The 14,555-nt window shown below is 42.1% G+C and overlaps 1 protein-coding gene across 5 annotated transcripts in view; it reads right to left on the bottom strand.

Moving 5' to 3' along the window:
- Positions 1-10,741, bottom strand: part of RIPOR3 (RIPOR family member 3) — a 77,302-nt gene extending 66,561 nt beyond the window's left edge. For 4 of the 5 annotated variants that reach the window (XR_012647849.1, XM_075011564.1, XM_075011561.1 and 1 more), the window contains exon 1: positions 10,566-10,741. The gene's annotated coding sequence lies outside the window, so the exon portion shown is untranslated. Of the gene's footprint in view, positions 1-9,960; positions 10,065-10,565 lie in introns of those variants that run through there. The other variant, XM_075011562.1, reaches the window with a different exon arrangement.
- Positions 10,742-14,555: the final 3,814 nt, after the last annotated feature.

Raw genomic sequence — 14,555 nt, 5'->3', positions numbered from 1 at the left:
ACCCAGAGAATAAGCAGATGAGCTATTTACAAGCAACAAACAGCCCATTATGGCTCTGATAAGGAAAGTCTGCCTAGCACTCATGTACCAAATTCTACATCCAATCCTACAGATAAGTGACAGAGAGATGGACATGTTAGACTGTATTCTATCAAAAAACACTGCAGTCATGTAGCACTCTAAAGACTAACAAAATAATTTATTAGGTGATGAGCTTTCATGGGAGAGACCCACTTCTTCAGATCATAGCCTTACTAGAACAGACTCAATAAATAAAGCACATAGGTCCAAAAATTGTTATCAAGGTTGGCAAAACAGAAGAGCAGAAGGATAGGGGTGGGGGGGAGTTAAGAGTTAGAGAAAACATCAAAGTATGTAAAAGAATCCTTATAATGGGTCAGGTAATTGCTGTCCCTGTTCAAACTATCAAAACAAAAAAGCAGTAAGTAGCACTTTAAAGACTAACAAAATAATTTATTAGGTGAGCTTTCGTGGGACAGACCCACTTCTTCAGACCATAGCCATACCAGAACAGACTCATGGTCTGAAGAAGTGGGTCTGTCCCACGAAAGCTCACCTAATAAATTATTTTGTTAGTCTTTAAAGTGCTACTTCACTGCTTTTTTGTTTTGATAGTATATAGACTAGCACGGCTTTCTCTCTGTTACTGTTCAAACTATGTGTTAATATGTTGAATTTGAATATGAATGTTAGTTCTCAGCATTACCTCTGTAGACGGTTGTTAAAGACCTTTTTCAGTAGAATACAAACTCTCAGGTCTTTAACAGAATGGCCGACTCCATTAAAGTGCTGGCTGACAGTTTTGTATATTTGGAGATTTTTGATGTCTGTTCTATGTCCATTCATTCTTTACTGAAGACAAATCGAGAGGGCCAGACAAATACCCAGAAATGAACTACTCCAAGATAGGCCCGAAATAGCCAATAACAGAACATCACTTATTACCTACAGCCCCCAACTCAAACCATTGCAATGCATCATTAAAGACCTACAACCTATTCTAAATCATGATGCCACACTCCAGAAGGCCCTAGGTGACATGCCTGTTTTTTCCTTTTGACAACCTCCTAACCTTATGAGGATTCTCATTAGTAACCACAGGCTATACCACAAAAATACCAATCGTGGAACTTTTCCTTGCAACAAAGCCCCACTGCCAACTTTGTCCACATATCTGTTCTGGAGACACCATCACTGGACCTAACCCTGTTAATTACAGAATCACAGGCACATTCTCCTGTTCCTCAACTAACATCATATATGCCATCATGTGACAACAATGCCTGCAAACCATGTATATAGTGCAAACGCTCTTCAACAAAGAATGAATGGACATAGAACAGACATCAACAGTGAACTGTTGAGGGATGAGGGAATTACATAAAGGAGACCAGAGTCTTCACAAGTGACAGGTGATTTTGGGTGCCCAACTTGAGGCACATGAAAGGGGTCTGAATCTCAGTGACTGTTGAAAACCCACCCTTTGTGAGTTAGGTCCATTTAAGGCATCTCAATTTGGGGGACCCTTAAATTCTGGATGCCCAGCTTATTAGTCACTTTTGGAAATTTTGCACAGGACAAATTTGGCCCAATATCCATTAGGATAACAGACAACACTTGAAAAATTATGATTTCTAATGAATGATGGGATAGGAAAGGTCTAATAATTGCTGTTCCTGTAAAAATCTCTGACTTTGTGTTCTTCATACCCTGTTGTCTGCTGACACACAAAGATTCTCCAGCTGTAACACCTTCCTTACAAGGGACAATAAAGATCTCTGACAATGAAAAGATGTGTTTGTTGGGTTTGCCTTTCTTGTTTATTACATGAAAGTGCTGTTCCTATCCAACCTTGGTACACAAGCTTCTGCCACTTGTAGCCCATAATTTCTTATTCCCTGGTTTTATTTGGTCTGGTTTTTAATAAGATGAACTTTGCAAATGCACCACTCCATAAACCATTGATCTTAAATGGTCAGATTTAGAGATTTTGCAGTCAAAACCCAGTCATTAACCACACAGAGTTATGTACAAACAGATGTTTTACCCACTCTAAGCCAAACTAATGAGGCAGGAGTTTGGGAAAAACATGTCAGATTCAGTAAAACTTCTCCCCACATTTTGAATTACTGAGAGTCACACAAGCGTGGTGCTTCCAGACAAGGGGACATATCCCCAGCTTGCAAACTGTTCTCATTCAGTTGACGTCAATGAACTGCACCTTTGAGTCCTAGATCACATCTAAACTAGATGTCAGGACCAGCCATGATAAGCTAAATGCTGCCCACCTAATTTACAGAAGTATCCCATTGGGAGTATTTCCTGTGAGTAAGAGGAGCAAGCGTTGGCCTTGCATGGGGAACGTACGTCTGATGCTCAGATGTTGCAAACTGACATTGCTTTATTGAAGGCAATGGAGCGACACTGATTTATACCAGCTGAGGATCTGGTCCTGCATCTGGTTTGCATTTAGTCTGGTTTCCCTAAAACAAGGACCTGTTTTTCAAAGCACACCATCTAGGGTTAGATGCAATTAAAACTCTGACTGGCTATAGAAATCTGGCCACATGTAAAATTCTTTAAACTCCTTCTGTGAATCAGTTAAGTCTTAAAATATAAAATATTTTCTGCTCCTAATAAAGCAATAGGTAAGGTTTCCAGGATCACTACCACTCTGCCCAATCTTGCTCTCATCACAGGCACTGGGAGTTTTGCCATAACTTCAGTGGAAGACTTCTGTAGTAATAATTTGGCTCGCACACTGGAAAAATGCACTAGTTATGGGCTTTACCTTTTTCCCTTGGATTCATACTTCATAGCCTACAGAATTTGCCTTTACAAATTTCTTAGGCCCGGACTACATTATGAGGTTAAGTCAAACTTAGCTGCAGTAGGATGACCTTCCTTAACAGTGAGTCAACATCACCAAGCCCATGCCACCAAAACTAAGGGCTGTTAAGATTGGCTTCGGCACTCCTCCTTTTCATGAAGAGTAATGCTAAATTCAACCTTGATGATACAATGTTGTGAAAGTCAACATTCTTGCCCTCCTGGAGGTGTCCGCCAATGCCCAGATATGACAGTTCTGGCCAGCACTTTCAGCTTTGATGGTCTCCAGATGCATAGGAAAGGGCCTAGGAAAGTTTAAATTTCATTTCCTGTTTGGCCACCATGGTGAGCAGTGCAGGCAACATTCCTGAGCAGCACACCTGACCATGTATGCCCAGGGTTGCAGATGAGCTCCAGCATGGAACATATAGGAGATCCTGAACCCGATTGCTGTGGGAGAAATGAACCTGTGCAGATAGAAGAACGAAGTATCAGAAGAAGTGCTGATATCTACATCAAGATCAGTGAGTCACGGTGAAAAAAGGATATGGGAGGGAGGCACCCAGACCCGTCATGTGAAAACAAAGGAGTGCAGGCAGATATACCAGAAGACAAAGGTGGGAAATGGATGGTCTGTGTCATTGCCACAAACATGCCCCATTTGTGAGCAGCTGCACGGGATTCTAGGGAGAGACCCAACCACTGTTGGTGACTAGCTGCATAACTATGCAGTCCCATCAGTCTGTGCTTGTTTCATGGAACCAGAACTGGCATTCCACCATGAAACAGGACCAACTGCTGCCAGTGTCTGCCAATTGCTCCACTTAAGTGTTTCATACATGTCTGTGTCCTCATATTCTTCCTTGCTCCAGTGGCTCCTGGCTAGGCTCTGCACTTACCATAGTATAATGCACAAGGTGCTCACAATGCTCGCCACAACAGTTTGAAGTTGAACAGGGTCCATGCTTGCCTTGCTATGGCATCTGCACAGATAACCAGTGAAAAATGGGCACGAGAACATTGTCATTGCTTTCAAGTGGGAGAAAGGGGAGATAAGTGCACTATGGGAGGCTGATGACATGAAGGCAGAACCACCCAGTGCACAGTTTTTGTCCCATCCATCACTGGGAGCTTAACACAGAATGCAAGGGAGTGGCAGGATCTGTGGGATAGCTGCATCGCTGTCAAAGTCAAAGGTACACACCCTGCTGGGGAAGCACTCCGTCAAACTCATGTGCACAGTGGGGATATGCACCCTTGATGTTATAAAATCAGGTGCTAAAAAATGCACCATAATAAATTCAACCTATTCTTGTAGTATAGACCTCCCCTAAAGGTTGACCTGTATACTCGTATTATGAACTGGAACTTTGACAACAAACACTTCCTACTCCAGTAAAACGTAACAACAGCTTTGTGAAACCAAGAACAGTGAACTCTTTCATATCCTGCATTCTATCACCTGGTACGCTCAAACAACTGGCATTTTAACCATAAATAATTTCACATATGTTTTCCAGAAGTACAGTATAGTGAAAGTTAATACAAATAAATGCAGCAAATACAGTATGTTTAGTGTACAGTACTACTGTTGTTGGTAAATAAAGTACTCTGCATACATTTGTTTGTTTCTAATATCTAATATCCTCCAGGCATGCAGAAGGAGAGATTCTATACCAAATATGCAGAGTATGAAGTTCATATCCTACCGAAGTCAATAGGACCCTTGCCATTAGCATCAATTGGACATGGATTTCACGCATGATTTCAGTGGGAAAATCACTGATGCTGTAGTCTTCAGTGCAGAGCTAGTAGGACTGCAAACTTGGCAAGGAGAAAGTTGCCTTCCAAAGGCAAGAATGACAAAGGGTACATCTACGCTTGCTGGGAGATCAACCCAGTCAGGGTCGGTCTTCCAGGATTCTATTTCACACACCTAGTTTGATTTCACATGTCCCCACTATCAGGGCTCGACAGCGACCCCTGTACTCCTGATTATCATGACAAGTAAGGGAGGTTTATGGGAGAGTTTCTCTCATTGACCTCCCTCAGTGAGCATGGCCAGATAAGTCGATCCTAAATAATTCGATTCCAGCTACGCAATTGTCCACTGTGTATCTAGGATCAACCTTCCCGTCTAATACAGACCTACCCAAAGAAATGTGAAAACAGAAGAGTCATTTTTTTGTGGAGCTTGGCCTGTTTACATTCTTCCCAGATGCTTTGGCTGGACCTACAGATCTAGAAACTTTTGCCAATAGAGCAACATCAGTTAGGGACATGATTTTTCTTTTTTAATAATTGTTCTATATCAGCAAAAGCCCTACTGCAGATGCAGTTATACTGACATAAGTGCTTTTGCTGATCTTGTTAATTCACTCAGGAAACCAGTATAAGCTATATCATATATAAACTATACCTACAAAAGCACTTCTCGCAACCCCACCCCCATATAAGCTGTGTCTACATTTGGATGGTTTGCTGACATAGCTATATCAGCAAACTTTTTCTAATGTAAACTTAGCCTTCATGGTTATTTTCCTTGCTGTGCTACTCCAGGCAGCAACTGCCATTCCTGGAAGCGTTTGCACCTTTGCGGCATGTAAAAGCCATTCAGAAGGAGTTATGTAACCTATGTTGCATTTTGCAATGTGAATTTGTGGCAACAGAGAGCAAGGCACGTTGCTTGTGGCAGCTATCCAGAGCCACAGAGATGCTAGCACCCCTCTGCTGCAAGCCACCTCTGACAACATTTTATACTCCTAATCCTCCCCATAATGCATAGGGCTCAGCAACATAAATTCCAAGCTTTCTCATGTGAGATAAAGCAAAGTTATTTCTCAACAAGACTCCCTCTTTTCAGCAGCATGTGTTGTCAACAGTTGTAGTTTAGAATGTGCTAGTAATTGTCACCATCAAAATCTGGTCTACGCATCCTAACTTTCCAAGAAACAATTGCTTCCAAAGCACGTTGCAAGTGGAGCTGAATAAATCAGCTAGCAAAATGCACAGCTTTTCAAGGGAAAAAGGTTTATAAAATAGAGTCAGGATTTAATAAAAATGTCTCTGAGGTAAATAAATCATGTCCCTAATAGTGCATTCTTCAATTTCCAGTCTTGTATGGAGAATCTGAAAATGCTAACAGATGTAGGCAAGGAAAAGTATAATTCCCTCTATTCTTCCTTTCTTTCTCATACACATACACACACACACACACACAAAAACAACCATAGGCTCTGAAATATACGTAAAACTTTTATATTTACCACTATAAAGGTTATTCGCTTGAAGGCCTTTCTCCCTTTAAATTGTTTCTGTGGCAACACATCTGGTACTGTAACTCTGAGCCAGAATGTTAAATATCTTGGAAGAAGTGAGCTATGTTGTTGTTGTTATTTGTTGCCTGCAAGAATGTGAAGCATAGATAGCTCTGAAGACACACGTGATCAGATCACAGACCCTCTTCTGCCTCCACGGAATATTTGCTAGTGATTCTCATGCTTAACTATAAGTGACAAGGCTGATAGTGTTTCTAGGATTGTTTTTTAAAAATAACCCTTGGGACTGAATTTTTAAACATAATGAAGACTGTTTAGAAATCATAATTTCAGCTTAGCATGAGAGAATTCTTATGCTATTTCATAGTAGAGAGAAACAAAGATCTCTTTCTGATCATACACACAAGTCCTCCTGGATAATGAAGAATCCAACAATAGTTTGTACTTATCTTCTTCTGTGGGCTGTATAAACATGGACTAATCCTTAATACACTGCAGCCTTCTCACCATTTCACAGATGAGGAAATTGAGGCACAAAGCTTAGGTCAAAAATTTTCAGAAGTGCCCATTAATTTTCAGCACCTCTCTTTTTGGTTGCTTAGCTTGATACCAGTAGGGCTGTGGTGTCCACCCAGTTCAGAAGCAGTAGCCACTACAGCAAACCAGTCACATTATGCTGAAAATATATTTATTGTTCAAGCCAACTAGCCACACTCAACTAGCCAAATAGCCACATGTGGCTACATGTTGGATACCACAGCTGTAAGGGCATAATTTACAGAATTGCCAATGAGCCACAAATGCCACTGACTTTAGCTGGAGTTGTGAGTAATGAGCTCCACTAAAAATGGCTGTGTACCTCAAATTGAGCCACCAAAAAATTAAACACTCAAAACTGATGAACATTTGCAAACTTGTACCATGAGCAACGTATTCTAAGTTATGCACAAAGAGCTGGACAGAACCATTAGAAACCAGTAACACTGATTCCTACTCATATACTTTAACCACAAGGCTACGTTTCCTACGTAAAGATATTTAATCTGATGTTTTCCCATCTTCTTTCCCTGTTGATCGTTCTCATTAAGCAATCTCTCAATGGCTACCTCTACACGACAGTGATCTTTTGAAAGAAGTTCTTCTGGAAGATCTCTTCTGAAAAAACTTCTTTCGAAAGAGCATGTCCACACACAAAAAAGCAAATAAAAAAAATCAATCTACTCTTTCAATAGAGAGCATCCCCATAGCCCCCACTCTTTCGAAAGTATGCACCATGAGGACTGCTCTTTTGAAAATAAGGACCCTGGGGCATCTACACAGCTTTTTCCGGAAAGAATCTTTCGAAAAAAGGCACTCTTCCTCATCTGGGAGAGGAAGAGGGATGCTGGAAAAAGTGCCGCGCTATTCCAATTTAGTATGGAAAGAATGCATTTGTGTGTAGATGCTCCACAGGATTTTTGGAAAGAGCCCCAGCTTTTTTGAAAACACTCACTAATGTAGATGTAGCCTTAGAGATTAACAAATTTATTAGGTCATGTGCTTTCATATATAAGATCCACTTCTTCACATGGAAGAGGATCTTACCCATGAAAGCTCTTAACCTAATAAATGTGTTAGTATCAGAGGTGCTACAGGACTGCTTGTTATTTGTGAATCTACAGACTAACAGGGCTACCCTTCTGAGACTATTAGTGAGTGAGTTAGGCAGCAATAGAAATTGATACCTTGAGATAAAAATTAATGGAGTTGGAACTTAATTCATAATGAAAGGGTCAGAAAAGAATCCATTTCTCTTTCACTTAACTCATTGGCTCAGCGTGGAGCAAGATGAGTAAAACATGGTGAACGACGACCATTAGAACACTTAAAATCTGTTTTACCGGGAACTTAATCATCTAACTAGAAACAGCTGAACCTACTTCTTCAATTAAAATATAAACTGGATCTGTACACTATGATTGTAGTGTTGCCAGCATCAGCGATGAAGAAAACAAAATGATTAATATGTCCTCCATTACTAATGATGAAACTAATGACTAGTTAGCTGAGTATCAATTTTTCCCTTGCAGTCAGACTTCACAGAAATCATGGCTGTAGACTTTCTGCCTTTCAAGATGTATTGGTTTAAATATTGGTGCTTGGAGAGAATAAAATGGTGACACCAATGAAAAAGTTAGAAAAAGAAGATAACATTGGTATTTCAGAAATGGCGGTGTAGGTCCCTGTTCTGCTGTTGGAGGCTCCATTTTCAGATAAAAATTAAACTCAGAATCCTGAGTACAGGTACTGAGTGAAGGTCTACTGATGCTTTTTGCAAGAGTTGCTCTCTGTATAACTTTGGGGTACCATCACGCAAAATCAAGTACCAGGCAAACTACAGTTTGGATAATCACATTCTGCCTATTCACTTCCTTTAAGCCTTATGACTTTTTAAACCAAACTTTGTACTTTCGGATAATTTAAACATTTTACCTTGTGCATTAGATAATTTTAACATTAGCTTCAAAAATATTTTAAATTAATATTACGTATATATTTATTGACATTTTTATATATCAAATATGTCCACTACTTCCAATCCCCCTTTCCTTTGCACCGCTCAAACTTCATAATTATCAGCTTATCAATCCTTCTCCAATATTTAATTCCTTGACTTATTCCACACAACTATCAATGCCTTGAATCCCCTTCCTGCCTTTGTCATCCATACTTCCATCCTCTCATCCTTCAAGCACCAGTCTACAGGACACATTTCCTGTAATCCATCATCAATTTCTCCAAGTGGATTGGATCTCATAGGTGCTTTATCATTTAAAAAGAAGACACTACTACCCAGATTCTCTTTTGGATGACTGGATCTTGCATTTGCAAAGGAATAAATTTCACGAAGGGAATTCCATTAACCATTTCCCCTTGTGGAGGGAAGTTTTAGGGAACACATCAAGCTCTATCCTGATGTCAAGGAATGCTCTCCTCCCTAAATTCCCTCACAGAAAGGCTCAGAAAATCTCACTGCTTGGCCTGTGACTCCCAGGTCTTGGCTCTACGACAACCACATGAAAATATTTTCGTTTTGCTTCTGCTGTGAACAGATTCCAAGGCAGAGCCCAAGACAGAGATGCTGAAGCTGCCATCCCAGGACAGTCCACCAAACCTCCCAATCCAGTATGCTGGCTGGATATGTCATCTTTCAAAAGACCCTCCTGCATATACCAGGTCAGGTGTGCAATGTCATATCACACGCATGGTGTGGATATGTTCACTGACTCACTGCCCCATCCCTTATGCAAATAAGTGAGATTTGACCTGCAGTTCAGTAACATCAGGTTCATCCTGTTCTGGTGTGCATTATGCAGCCTCTTTACTTTGCATGCTGGGTATGTGTCCATCACTCAGCTAAGTGAAATGAAAAGGAGAGGCAGTCCAGCACGAGGAGGATCAACAGTAAAATTAAAGCTTTTTTTATGTGAAGTGTTCTCAGATTCATGTTCCATTCACCACCACTGTCTAAGTGCTGTTTTTAAGACACTAGTTCAATACCAAAGATCCCTTATGGTGAATTTTACACAGCTTGTTATCCATCTGTATAATACTCCTTTCATTCTCATAAAACATTTCACCAAGTCATTACAAAAAAAAATTACATCTTATTAATAGGTTTGATAATGATGCCCATTTTGCAACTGGCAAAACTGAGGCACAGGACCATTCAGACTGCTGCCAAGAATGAACCCCAGAAGTGCTGAATGCAAGTCCTGTGCTCTGACTGCCATCCCCTACACTTTCCAACACAAAATACAAAACTCTCTTCCCCACCCCTCACAGCACTGACCTTCCGAAGGGAATGACCAATTCCATTTCCAGAAGGCCCAACTCATTGGACACATTTGTGCTGTGAATCTAAATATTGTCTTGGGCAAAATGTAACCGGCCTGGGCCCTGAAACGTGTCTCTGTCTTTATCAGCTAATCAAGCAGTCTCCAGGCAGACAGAAAGACTCCTTCCCATGCACCCAGCCCAGGCAATGACACATCCCAAGGGCTCGGTGAAGAAGCAGGGTCGCGGGCATGTGGCCGGCTCCTCCCCCTGCTGCAGCCAGACGTCCACCTCCTGGGGTCCCTCCCGCAGGCGCATTTACAGCCCCTCACGGCTCTCGGCCTGCCTCCCCCGCTGTGCACCCCCCGGAGGTGCATCTGCCGTGCCTGGCGGTGCCCGCAGGTGCGTGGTTGGTGACTGTACATCTGCCCCCCGCGGTGCCTACACATTTCGGTGTGGCTACGTACCCCCCCCCGGCAGCTACTCCCCCCACTCTAGGGCCTGCTGCAGCACCCCCACGGGGGCTCCACCCCCCTCCCCTGAGCTGGGGCCCCCTGCAGTCCCCTTTCCCCCGCGCGGGGAGCCCCCAGCAGGGTCCCACAGCAGCGCGGTGTCTCCTACCTGCCGGGCGGGAAGGACCCGGGCTCCGACCCTTCCGCCGCGCGTGTGCCGTCTGCTGCCGCGCTGATAACCGCCGCCTTATCGCACCCGCCCGTCCCGGCTCGGGCCGCCCCGCTTCCAGGAAGCCGCGGCTCGGGCTGCTGGGTGCGGATCGCCCTGGCCCGCTCGCTGCCTCGCTCCCGCCCTCCTCTCATGCTGGCAGGGGGGCTGGGAACGCGCGGCGAGGCTCCAGCACATGCCGAGCCTGCGGTCACGGCCCGGACCCTCTGCTATTCATCAGGAGGCGTCCCAAGCGTTTCTGTTTACTCCAGAGCCCCACCGGGCGGCAGGCTAATGGCAAACAGGCTGTGTCCTGGCGGGCCCCTCTCCCTGCCCACCCGCCGCTGGCCCCTTGCTGCCACAGCTCTTTCCTTTTCTTTCTTCTCCCAACTTGTCTTCCCCTGCCCGCCTCCGCCATCTCCTTCCTCTGCTCTCACCCACTCCTCTGCCCCCCTCACTCCTCTCCCGCCTTTCTAACCCCCGCTTGTTGAAAGAGAGCTGGGCCTGGTTTGCCCTGGGCTGCCTTCGCATTGGCACTGGTTCAGCTTATCCATCGCCTGTACACACTGTCACCTTTCCTTTCGCAGACAGGCCGGGTTTGCTCAGTTTTCACTCCTCTCTTGTCTTGACAGACTTTCATAGTTCTCAGAGAGGCTTCCTGGGGAAAGCCTGCATTTATAACTTAGGAAACCAACAGCATCCTCCCATGTCTAGCCCTTCCTCTCCACCACTCCCACACAAGCACCCACCGGTTTTCTTTTTTAACAAAACCCTTCCAGGCCTTCTGTAAACACCAGATCCAAACACCCAAACCAGTATTTCCCTCTTTGCAGGTCTCCTCCCAAGTTAAATGCAGGCTTTGGAGCCATAATTTTGCTTTCACCTTGGTCTTCTGCGCCATTTTTATAGTGAAACCAAGTACCAGACCTCTCATTATCACCACAGGAGTCTGGGCCTGGTGATGGAATTGCTTTCCATGGGAGCTGTGGGTGCTCAACACCTGCCAAATTTGGGCTTTCTAATTTTGTTTAACTCAGCTAGCAGGCTCAGCACCATTTAGAACAAACAGGAGATGTTTCATCCTGTCCCCCAGTTTAAAAATCTTAAAAAAAAGAAAAAAGAAAAGAAAAAGAAAAGAAAAGAAAAACAACCCACCACCCTACACCAACACAAACATGCACACACAGACCAATGTTACCTCTAATATTTTCCATCCCTGTGTGGATTTTTTTTAATCCTTGTGCAGAATAAATTTTGTTATGTGCTCTGTACACCACCAGTAGGAACAGAAAACCTACCTGTGGGAGCTCTGCTAATCAGCTGGGCAGCATTTAAATTTCTCCTGAGCAGCCCAGCCTGCACAAGGACACACTTTACAGGGAAACGCCAGCCCCCATCACCTCCCAAGGAAGACTCTCAAAGCACTGTGAGGACAGGCCCAGTAAAAGGAACCCAGTGAGATGGGGTAATTTGTTTTCTTGCAAGCTCCCCTTACGAGCAGATTAATACTCTCTTCATAGCAGAGAGATGTGTGTCTCAAGGAAGGAATTAAAGAGGAGACGAGTGGTGCTTCTTGTGAAGTTGGTTATGAAAGGCATTTCAGGCACAAGAAGCTGTGTGAGGGAAGCCAAGGGAAGAAGTGGGAGGAGAAAAGGCAGAAAGACAGGAGGTTCTGGGTGAGCAGAGATCAAGGGCTGAGTGGCTATGGAAAAAGGGAGGAAGACACTTATACTGATGTAGGCAGAAGGGGAGATACCAACACTTAAACATAAGGACAGGGGTCCTAAATATGGTTCAAAAGGCAACCAGTAGTCAGTGTGGACCAGAATAGTACAGTAACTAGTATTCCTTTAGAATGTAATTTCCTCCTGACAATGGAACTTGTTCATATTAACTTCATGGACCAGGCCTTCAGCTAGTGAATTTGGTCCAGTGTGTTCCCATTCTAAGGCACTTCTTTATGATAATTTTCATTTGCTGTGTCTTCTTGCGTGCACTTGAGTTAGTTGTTGGTTTTCATTATTTTTAACTATATTATGGACTATTTGTTGAATGGTTTTGTTCACATTTTGCCTTTCCACAAACTCTAATAAAATGCTCAGCTACAGATATTCCAAATTGAATACTGATGTTCTGACAGCTAATTAGGTAGCTGGATTCAAAGTGAATTCTAAAAAAATGTAACAATTTACGTACTCTTGAAAACAATGGATGCAAGGCTATAATTTGCTGTTGCTGGCTGACTGTGCATTCTTTTGGAATTCACTTTAAAAAGCAACATATGTTTATTTTTCATGCATATAAAAAAAGCAAATATTTCATCTTTGGCACTTTTATGGTATTTACAGTGAGAAAAGGGAAGTATTTAAATCCTGACACATCTCTGGATGTGTTTGCTAGTCTGATACCAAATAAATGCTAGCACTTTTCCTTCAAAGGTCACAAAGTACTTTACAGATATTAATGAACTAAGTCACTTAACTCCCAACAAGAAAAATGGAATGGGCATATGGAGAGCTCCCAAAAGAAAAAAGAATGCAGAATGCCAGCAATATGAGCTCCTTCCCTGCCTCACCAGTGACCTGACTTCATCAGCTGAACAATTAATTACCTTATGGAACTTAGTGCTGTTTCTAAACCATGTTAGCTACATCAGTGCAAACTGTTCTATGGACATTCTTATTTCAGTCTAGAATATCCTGTGTTGATTTATTATTTAAATAAGCTCATGAACTGTGCATAGACCAACCTTTGACTTTCTGATCTAGGAAGCCAATAAAGTACATCCAGAACGTAACATGAAAAAGTCTCACTTGTTTAAGGACCTTCCTGAACTGGAGCCTTTGTATGCTCATTTCATCGTTTGAGAGTCAGATATATGAAAAGGGATGAACTGTAGTGGAGGAAAGATCAGGATCTCTTTGGAACGCCCAAGGGATCTGGAACAATAGCTGAACAACCATAAACCAAATGTATCTTAATAGTCACCTGGATTGACGGCTTGTGTCTTTTTGGTCTTGTGTGAAATAGATATAGACACATATGGTGAGAAAAAATTATTGTGGTTACAAATTGATTAGTAAATAGCAAACGTCTGTTATTAAAAGTCTGTTATTTCAATGTAAAAGTGACTGTTCACATATTTAAATTCACTTGTCTCAAAATGATCTGCTAAAGTATCTTTCTCAATTGCCTTGAGAAATAAAATCTTCGCATATCCAAACTAAAAATTTATAATCTGTGTTTTTATGTAGTCTTTTTAAAAGCAATTAGCTTCTTTACCTTCCTTACCTCTTAAATAGCAAGAGGATAAATAATTTAACAATCTTAATTCTAAGATTAGTTACTGTAATATGAAACAATTATTTTGCATAGATATAGGCTAATTCTATCATGACCCAGTAAAATTATATTTAACATTGGCCATAATATCTACCCACACAATCCAAATGCTGTGTTTAACATTCATTCTGAATGTATTACATGTATGACTTCATCTTAATTTATCTATCTGAAATTAGCAGATGCATGAGTAATGTGCATATTGCCCTCTACTGGATACTTTATGAATTTCCTGTACAATTCAATGTACAGTAATACATTACGGGATGCTTCAGGGGATATTGCTTAAGTAATGACAGACCAGCCAAATGTAATCTGGAGGGAGAGGCCGTTGTTTTATATTAATTTAAAGGGAGTTTAAAAGCATATCCCTCTTATGCAGAAGGATTTTTTTGTGTTTTCAGTGAGACATTACAAATCTCAGACCTAATGCTGACATAAAACATATTACATTCCATCCTATAGCTCATGTGAAAGCTCCTATATCACATATGTACTGTAATACCTTAAAATTGTGTTAAGGATACAGAATCAGCTTGTGAACTCAGTTACACTGGTGCAAATCCAGAGTAACTCCAATGACTGCAAATCCTGGCCTTATCTTAATAA

Source organism: Carettochelys insculpta, chromosome 17 (genome assembly GCF_033958435.1).
Source record: "Carettochelys insculpta isolate YL-2023 chromosome 17, ASM3395843v1, whole genome shotgun sequence".
In the NCBI taxonomy this organism is placed as follows: Eukaryota; Metazoa; Chordata; order Testudines; family Carettochelyidae; genus Carettochelys; species Carettochelys insculpta.
The sequence above is the reverse complement of the archived record's forward strand: the minus strand, read 5'-3'. Positions and strand labels throughout refer to the sequence as shown.